This window comes from Schistocerca gregaria, chromosome 8, assembly GCF_023897955.1.
Source record: "Schistocerca gregaria isolate iqSchGreg1 chromosome 8, iqSchGreg1.2, whole genome shotgun sequence".
NCBI classification, from domain to species: Eukaryota; Metazoa; Arthropoda; class Insecta; order Orthoptera; family Acrididae; genus Schistocerca; species Schistocerca gregaria.
In genome coordinates, this window is record NC_064927.1 from 395333235 (window position 1) to 395342084 (window position 8850).

Sequence of the window (8850 nt, forward strand, 5' to 3'; positions counted from 1 at the left end):
TAGTTTGAATCTTTTATTTAGTTGGCAATAGTGGCGCTCGCTATATTGCAGTAGCTTGAGTAACGAAGATTTTTGTGAGGTAAGTGATTTGTGAAACGTATAGGTTAATGTTAGTCAGGGCCATTCTTTCGTAGGGATTTTTGGAAGTCAGATAGCGTTGCGCTAAAAATATTGTGTGTCAGTTTAAGCACAGTCTTGTATAATTTTTCTAAGGGGACGATTCATAGTTCTAAGTTCTAGGGGACTGATGACCACAGCAGTTAAGTCCCATAGTGCTCAGAACCATTTTTTTGATGCTGCTGGGGCTTTTGTCAAAAGACAATTTAATCAGTTCTGGCTTATTGTACTACTTCTGACAAGCGCTGTGAACTTCAGCTTCAGCCAGGCCGCTCTTAATAACTCACTATGTGCTACGATTTGCCTGTCCATACCGGACTGTAGTTGCATTTTCAGTCCTTCCTGTTGCACTTTAACCACATCATTATCTGCCAAATTGCTATATCATATAAAACACGCCAGCGTATGATTTGGAGCATTCATTTTAAATTCGCTGACTGCGCAACGAGAGTAAACTCACACGGGAAAACGAGAATCCTGCCATGGCACAAGGAGTTTTGAACGTGGCTCTCGCACAACACCGTAAGATCGGGCACTGCTAACAATGAAAACAATAACAAAGAAATGGAGGGGATGAGAGCCTCGGATGTTTGCATCTCAATAAAAGGAGATCTACACCTAAAGGTGAGACAGATTTATATCTTCTCACCGGAAATTTATTTTCATTGACTAAGTTTGACAAAAAAATTAATTAAATTTCTTTGGATTTGAACTGTATGAACGCTTAATAGTGCATAAAAATGAAAAACTAAATGCTTTTATAACACGAAACTTTATGCTCTGTGTCTTTTATTATTTGAGGTTTTCATTTAAAGTAGCCGTTTTTGATTTACAGGCGTTGGAGCCGACTTTTTAGCCAAGTTGGTATAAATGACCGTTCATTGACAACTGGTTGCGACCAACATCGCTGCTCTGACATTTAGGCAGGAGAAAATCTGAAAAAAGTACCAAAATTTCGTGTTTTTTGCAACCCAAAATTTCGTGTTTTTTGGCACAAAAAGGTGCCCCGAGGGTTTTGAAGGCCGAAAACTTCACTACGTATTCAGCACTATATAGACAAAACAAAAAAATAAAATCTTCTACCTCATTTTTTGCAAGCAAAGATCCTTTTTTGTGGCTCGGTTACTGGACTGTATGCCCGATATTGAAGAATCACACGGCGTGAGAGCCGCTGATCTTTGAGGCCAATCGATTTCGTACGACCTTCCTACCCACTCTCGAAAATTCTCGTCCAAAAATGCGCAGACACTGAATTCGTAATGCGGTGGAGCACCATCTTGCTCCCAAATCTGTGGTTTTGTACAACTTCTGGTATAGCAATATTGTATACCTCAACAACAATTTCTCTAAACATTTCAAGATACCTTTGCGCAGTCACAGTGCCGTCGAAAAAATAAGTGCCAATCAATCCTTTTGCTGCACACACCGGCGTAAGTCATAGCTCCAGGACCATTTATCTCCTCCTCAGTAACAAATCGCGGTTTGTCAGAAGACCAACACACGCAGTTGTGCTTGTTAACTCTTCCATTTAACTTAACACGAGCTTCAACAAGCCGCATAATTGTTTTGTAAAAGTTAGGATCACCTTCACTGCGGATTCACGTCTTCGATCAGGATCATCCCCGTTTAGGGCGTATAGTGACGTAGGCTTACAGGGCTCCAGACGCAGCGTTTGTAGCATTCTCTTTAAACTTGTGCCGGGAAATTGTTTTTCCTTGGAAGCTATTCTGGCAGATTTGTTGGGTGACAGAACGCATGCGTGTGCTACGACTGCAGATTTTCTTCAGTAGTTACTAATTTTGGGCGGTCACTCCTTGTTAAGTCAGCTGCAGAACCTGTCACACTGAACCTTCTATTTAATTCGTAGATAGCTTGTCCGGTTGGTGGCTGCATATGCGGATACTTTTGAACAAAAAAATCTTACATCTTCATAATTCCTATGAAATTTCCAACATACCTGTAACGCAAACACGCGCTGTTCTGTAGACAATATTCTGCTTGTAATGTACTCTTTTCACTCTTACGATGAATGCCAAAATGACGCCAAGGCTCAGATTGTCAGCTGTTAGTAACAAATTATCACTTTTTAAACACATTCCTGACGCACAGATTTCGCGATTTTGCAGTGAAACGGATCTAGCTTACTTACTTATCTAACATGTAACTGTGGATAGGAATGTGCAGAAGTTAACTGACTTACGCCGCACATGGTATTTTACGTGTTGTAGTATGGCAAAAAATTTCGCTCGGTCTGTCCGTAACTGACGATTATTTACCTATTTCATGTAACAAACCTTAATTCTTGGACTATAACATGACTGAAGCAGAGAATTATCAGATCAGTACGAGATCGCAACGTTTCTTTAGGAGATGACTCTATAACTAAAATAATTTATTTCTTCACACAAGCAGCAAATTTTATGTTTTTTTTTTGTTTTTATAGCTGCAAATGGTAACAGAAAGTTTTCTGCTCCACAAATATTTCGTGCGCTCTGTATTTGTTTACATCCTGCAGGAAGCATGAGCAACAAAAATAACCGATATCTATCACCTACTAATTGACTGCAAAAAGTAAGTTACAAATTAGTACAACAGCCCAAGCAACTTTTGAATGCTGCACTGTTCTTCGAAGTGACACAGACACATGACATTACTTACCAGCGTAGTCACCAAGTCTCTCTAGGCAACGATCAGAACGTTCTACCAATCGATGAAAGAAATCCGCTCCTTAGCCACGGATGTATGGTGGATGCTTCAAAATTTCTCAAGGCTTTCAAATGTTCAAATGTGTGTGAATTCCTAAGGGAGCAAATTGCTGAGGTCATCGGTCCCTAGACTTACACACTACTTCATCTAACTTAAACTGATTTACGGTAAGAACGACACACACACCCATGTCCGAGGGAGGACTCGAACGTCCGGCGGGAAGGACCGCGCAATCCGTGACACGGCGCGTCAAGCCACGCGGCCACGCCTCGCGGCTCCTAAGGCTCTGCGCACCGTGTATGGGTGTCGGACTGTCGTGGAGAGAACGGTGCGTTTGCTTAAGCTTCTCCGCCTCTGGTTCTTTATGGAGTTGCGTACCGATGTCAAAGTGTTGCACAGCAAGGTTCGCCATTAATGGCTGTTCCCTTTGCCATGAACTCAGTGTACACAGCTCCTTCACAGTCGAAGAAAACATTAGCTATAACTTTCCCTGCTGATGGCGTAACTCCGCATTTCTTCCGCTGAGCAAGATGGTGTGTCTACAGTCAACAGATGCTATCCTGTTTGAAGGTGTGAAATGGACAGATGTCTCATCGCCCGTCATGATGCGTCTTGGGAAATCGTTACTCTCCGCGGACTAACACTCAACTAAGTGCAGAGGCGCTATTATCCTTGTTCCTTTACATGAAGGTCACAGAGATCGCGGAAACCAGCGTGTGCACTATTTCCGATACTGTAGACGTTCTCGAACATTGGAAAAATCACTGCCTACTGAAATGCGCATCTGCCGAGCAACGTACGCGTTAGTCACTCTATGATTGCTGCGAATCAGTTCTTCGATTGCCTGGACATCATCGGCCTTGGCGTAAATCGTTTAAATTCGCTCCCGCTCGGCTTCACTCAGGTCTATGGGGTCTTCGTTAAATTGCTGACACCATTTCACTACGGCTAGACATCTGCGTATCTCCGGAATTTGATGGTGGATCCGTGTGTAGTTTAGACGTTTTGCTCACGAGAGCCCTACTGTTCCGAGTACAACTTCGGTGTAGATTTCCACTTGCCGTGCCATTGTAGTCGTACACAGCGACGTAGCTGTTATCCGTACCACAGCAGAACTGTGTGTGCGGGAAAATCTAAATACGTGCTCCCTTCCGACAATGCGCTTATCTGGTTGCACACAGTCGTAACGTGGGACGACATGTGTAACTTACTTTATGAAGTCTGTAGGTACTTTCTGGAGAGAGTCGTTATCAATACCATCCGTAATCTGTGAAATATTTCTTGCAATCTTCTTCGCCTGGGTAATAAGTCCTCTTTTTCCCTTTATTATTATTATTATTATTATTATTATTATTATTATTATTATTATATGCAGACAGTAACTGTTCTCGACAGAACAGATTACTGTTGTTGACCGTGCAGCTTTTTCCTGGAATAAATGATGACTAACTGAAAACCTCAGCTGCCGACAGGTGTTGTTGATATACCTCCATGTGGACAGCTGAAAATGTGTGCCCCGACCGGGACTCGAACCCGGGATCTCCTGCTTACATGGCAGGCGCTCTACCCATCTGAGCCACCGAATACACTGTTAGTCCATATGTGTGGTGCTGGCTCCAGCTGGTCGATTTCTGGCGTTTTTTCACCCACAATTGTTACAACGCATCACGCACTGGAAATCGTAACACCGAACGATAATTTCACCTCACTAAATTTGTGCTGCAGAAGTTGAATTTGAAAAGCAAGAGAAAAACATGACAAAAGGTATCATATAAGTCCGCAGCTCGTGGTCGTGCGGTAGCGTTCTCGCTTTTCACGCCCGGGTTCCCGGGTTCGATTCCCGGCGGGGTCAGGGATTTTCTCTGCCTCGTGATGACTGGGTGTCATGTGATGTCCTTGGGTTAGTTAGGTTTAAGTAGTTCTAAGTTCTAGGGGACTGATGACCATAGATGTTAAGTCCCATAGTGCTCAGAGCCATTTGAACGATTTTTATCATATTAACATATGGCCACTACTACTAACACATTTATTACATGTGTCAAAAGAAACATCTATTACAAGCGACTGAAGGTGCTTCACAAATAAAAGAAACGAAACGCCTGTGACAAAAACAAACTACCATTTATTTAGATGCATAGACGGAACATACCTCCATGAATTTTGAAGCAACTAAGGAACGACGGAAAATAGAAAATAATGACATTGTACTACTAGTTCAACACACATGTCTTATTAGATGTAGAAGACATCCGAAACGCCCTGTTCCTGCTAGGTGAATTGAACAGGAACATGAAAAAAATAAGCAGTACTACATACCTAGGAGAAAGCATGTGAAAGCAATAGTAGAGAACGCAAATAAAAGACAGATTTGTTGGAAAGGTTTCAGAAACATCTCGTACTTCTATTGACAAGACTTGAGACAAGACAACAGTGCTACGTAATCTACAGTACTTCTCCAGTATTTGGGGTCCGCATGAACTGGATGGACGGATGGATTTAAATGTGTAGGGCGCTATACAGCGAGAACGTCATCGCCCCACCTCAAGATGGTACGGTTCTATTGTACCAGTAGTCACTCTCGTGAAAACGAAAAGCTTAGGCCATAGAAAGTTTTCGCACAATTTCCTGTACACCCACTCATACCGTTATCATACGTTAACTGTATTAAGAAAACAGTTGACGGCATATATATGTCTGACTGATCGCGGAATTAATAAGATGAACCAGCCACCCAAAAACGCATTAAAATCTTTGTCCCATTAAACTGGGCAAGAGTCCTTATGAGGTAATCCCGACAGCAGGAATCTCAGCAATTCGCGGATGCAGTATGGTAATCTGGTAATCGTCACAGGTCGGTATCACTCACACAGAAATATCCAAAAAAAGTTGAGGTAAATCAATTTTGAAATCCTTGGAAGAAGCTAAATTTTCAGAAGTGGAATTTTTCAGAAATTCTAGTGCTACCGCTGTATGTTTCACGTAGTGATCATGAGAGGTTACGATGCGTACTGGACATACGGAGACACGAGTGAAATAAGATAGTGAATCACTAATGTTAGTGCAAAACTTCCTCTGCAAGGCATTGGCTTCAGTAATGATGTGAGATACACTACGTGATCAAAAGTATCCGGACACCCCAAAAACATACGTTTTGCATATTAAGTGCATTGTGCTGCCACCTACTGCCAGGTACTCCATATCAGTAACCTCAGTAGTTATTAGACATCGCGAGAGAGCAGAATTGGACGCTCCGCGGAACTCACGGACTTCGAACGTGGTCAGGTGATTGCGTGTCGCTTGTGTCATACGTCTGAACGCGAGATTTCCACACTCCTAAACATCTCTAGCTCCACTGTTTCCGATGTGATAGTGAAGTGGAAACGTGAAGGGACACGTGCAGCACTTATGCGTACAGCACGACTTAGTCCGGTGACTGACACAGACCGCCGACAGTTGAAGACGGTCGTAATGTCCAGACCATCGCACAGGAATTCTAAACTGTATCAGGATCCACTGCAAGAACTATGATAGTTAGGCGGGAGGTGAGAAAACTTGGATTTCATGGTCGAGCGGCTGCTCATAAGCCACACATCACGCCGGTAAATGCCAAAAGACGCATCGCTTGGTGTAAGGGGCGTAAACTTTGGACCACTGAACGGTGAAAAAACATTGTGTGAAGTGACGAATCATGGTACACAATGAAGCTGTCCGATGGCAGGGTGTGGGTATTGAGAATGCCCGGTGAACGCCATCTGAGAGCATGTGTAGTGCGAACAGCAAAATTCGGAGACGGTGATGCTATGGGGTGGTCGTTTTTTCATGGAGGGGGCTTGTACCCCACGTTGCTTTACGTGGCACTAACACGGCAAAGGCCTACATCGAAATTTTAAGCACCTTTCTTGCTTCCCACTGCTGAAGAGCAATTCGGGGATGGTCACGGCATCTTTTAACACAATCGAGCACCTGTTCATAATGCACGGCCTGTGGTGGAGTACTTACACGACAATAACATTCCTGTAATGAACTGGCCTGCACAAAGTCCTGACCTGAATCCTATAGGAGACTTTTGGGATGTTTTGGAACGCCGATTTCTTACCAGGTCTCATAGACCGACATCGATACCTCTCCGCAGTGCAGCACTCCGTGAAGAATGGGCTGCCATTCCCCAAGAAACCTTCCAGCACCTGACTGAACGTTTGGCTGCGAGCGTGGAATCTGTCATCAAGGATAAGGGTGGGCCAACACCATGTTGAATCTAGCATTACCGATGGAGGGCGCCACGAACTAGTTATCTTCAGCCAGGTGTCCGGATATTTTTGATCACATAGTGCACGTGAATGTAGATATCATGATAGCGGCTACATCCCATTTTGTCCGTGCTCCTGTTGTTCCTGCTAATGCCCCCGTGTGACATCAGTCGATGATTCATCACCTAATCGGATTGTTACTGCGGGTTATCTGTCATATTGCACTGAAAACACAGTGATAGTAACTGCAAATATGAGCAGTTCAGTATCGTGATCCACAATTCTGGCTAAGTTGATAACACTTATTGGAAACTTACCGGAGTTTTTACCTATGAAAACAGCAATATTCCTTCTTCCAAGAGACTAGTCCTGTGAGGAATGCCTTAGAACTGTAAAGTGTGGAATGTATGAAAAAGGATACTGATATAAATAAAACTTTGAGGAGACAGAGGGATGGAGGGGAGAATGGTAGTTAAACGAGAAACTGTAATTTAATGATTTGTTATTAGAATAGATGCCGTATTATTTTCCTTTATATAATCAGATGAAATAAACAAAAACAAAATTACGGAGAGAAGTCGTAGTTAAAATTTTTTGTTCCTTCTTGTACATTAACTGCCACTAGTCTGTGTAATTTTAGTTCATTCCGTCCGTTTATGTAAAAGAAAATAATATGGCGTTTGTTATTTCAATACCTCCTGCAATTACAGATTAAACAGCAGATTCCCGGTTAACTACCGCTGTCCACTGTTTCCGTTTCTATTTGCTGCAAATAAATCTTAATGGTTTTTTCGCTACAGCTACTAATTTATCTTCGGTCTACGTTTACAGCGAACAGCGGAAAAATATTGCATGTCTCTAGACTGTCGTTCATAGTAAGCCGTACTATCTACAATCAGTAAATCAGCTCCAGTCGAAATTTAGCCTGAAAAGACTGCTATGAAAAAGTAATTCGCAAACTATTACCAGCGACCAGATTTATTGCAAGAAGATTAATGTTAAATTACATAAAATTAAATCATAAAAAGATAGACGTAAGTGTGCAGCGAAACATACCATCTTTCCACACACAAATAATATACCACGTAACTGGTATTCCTACCGTTAAGCCCATCTTGAATAGCAGCCCATGCATAATACGAGCTAAAACAAAAACTGTGAGAAATTATGGGTTCTGAAGTTCAGGCTTTTACAGACGATATTATTACCCTCTGTCTGTGTAGGCTCTCTAAGCTCAATTACTTATCGTTGTTTCACTGGCGCTGTACCGGGAGATCAAAAAGTCAGTATAAATTTGAAAACTGAATAAATCACGGAATAATGTAGATAGAGAGGTACAAATTGACACACATGCTTGGAATGACATGGGGTTTTATTAGAACTAAAAAAACACAAAAGTTAAAAAAATGTCCGACAGATGGCGCTTCATCTGATCAGAATAGCAATAATTAACATAACAAAGTAAGACAAAGCAAAGTTTATGTTCTTTACAGGAAATGCTCAATATGTCCACCATCATTCCTCAACAATAGCTGTAGTCGAGAAATAATGTTGTGAACAGAACTGTAAAGCATGTACGGTGTTATGGTGAGGCTTTGGCGTCGGATGTTGTCTTTCAGCATCCCTAGAGATGTCGGTCGATCACAATACACTTGCGACTTCAGGTATTCCCAAAGCCAATAATCGCACGGACTGAGGTCTGGGGACCTGGGAGGCCAAGCATGACGAAAGTGGCGGCTGAGCACACGATCATCACCAAACGACGCACGCAAGAGATCTT

General features: G+C 42.4%; 1 non-coding gene across 1 annotated transcript; it reads right to left on the reverse strand.

Annotated features, from left to right (window-relative positions):
• Positions 1 to 4335: 4335 nt before the first annotated feature.
• On the reverse strand, positions 4336 to 4410 carry Trnat-ugu (transfer RNA threonine (anticodon UGU)). The gene has a single exon. It is a non-coding gene; the product is annotated as a tRNA-Thr (tRNA).
• Between the last annotated feature and the right edge of the window lie 4440 nt (positions 4411 to 8850).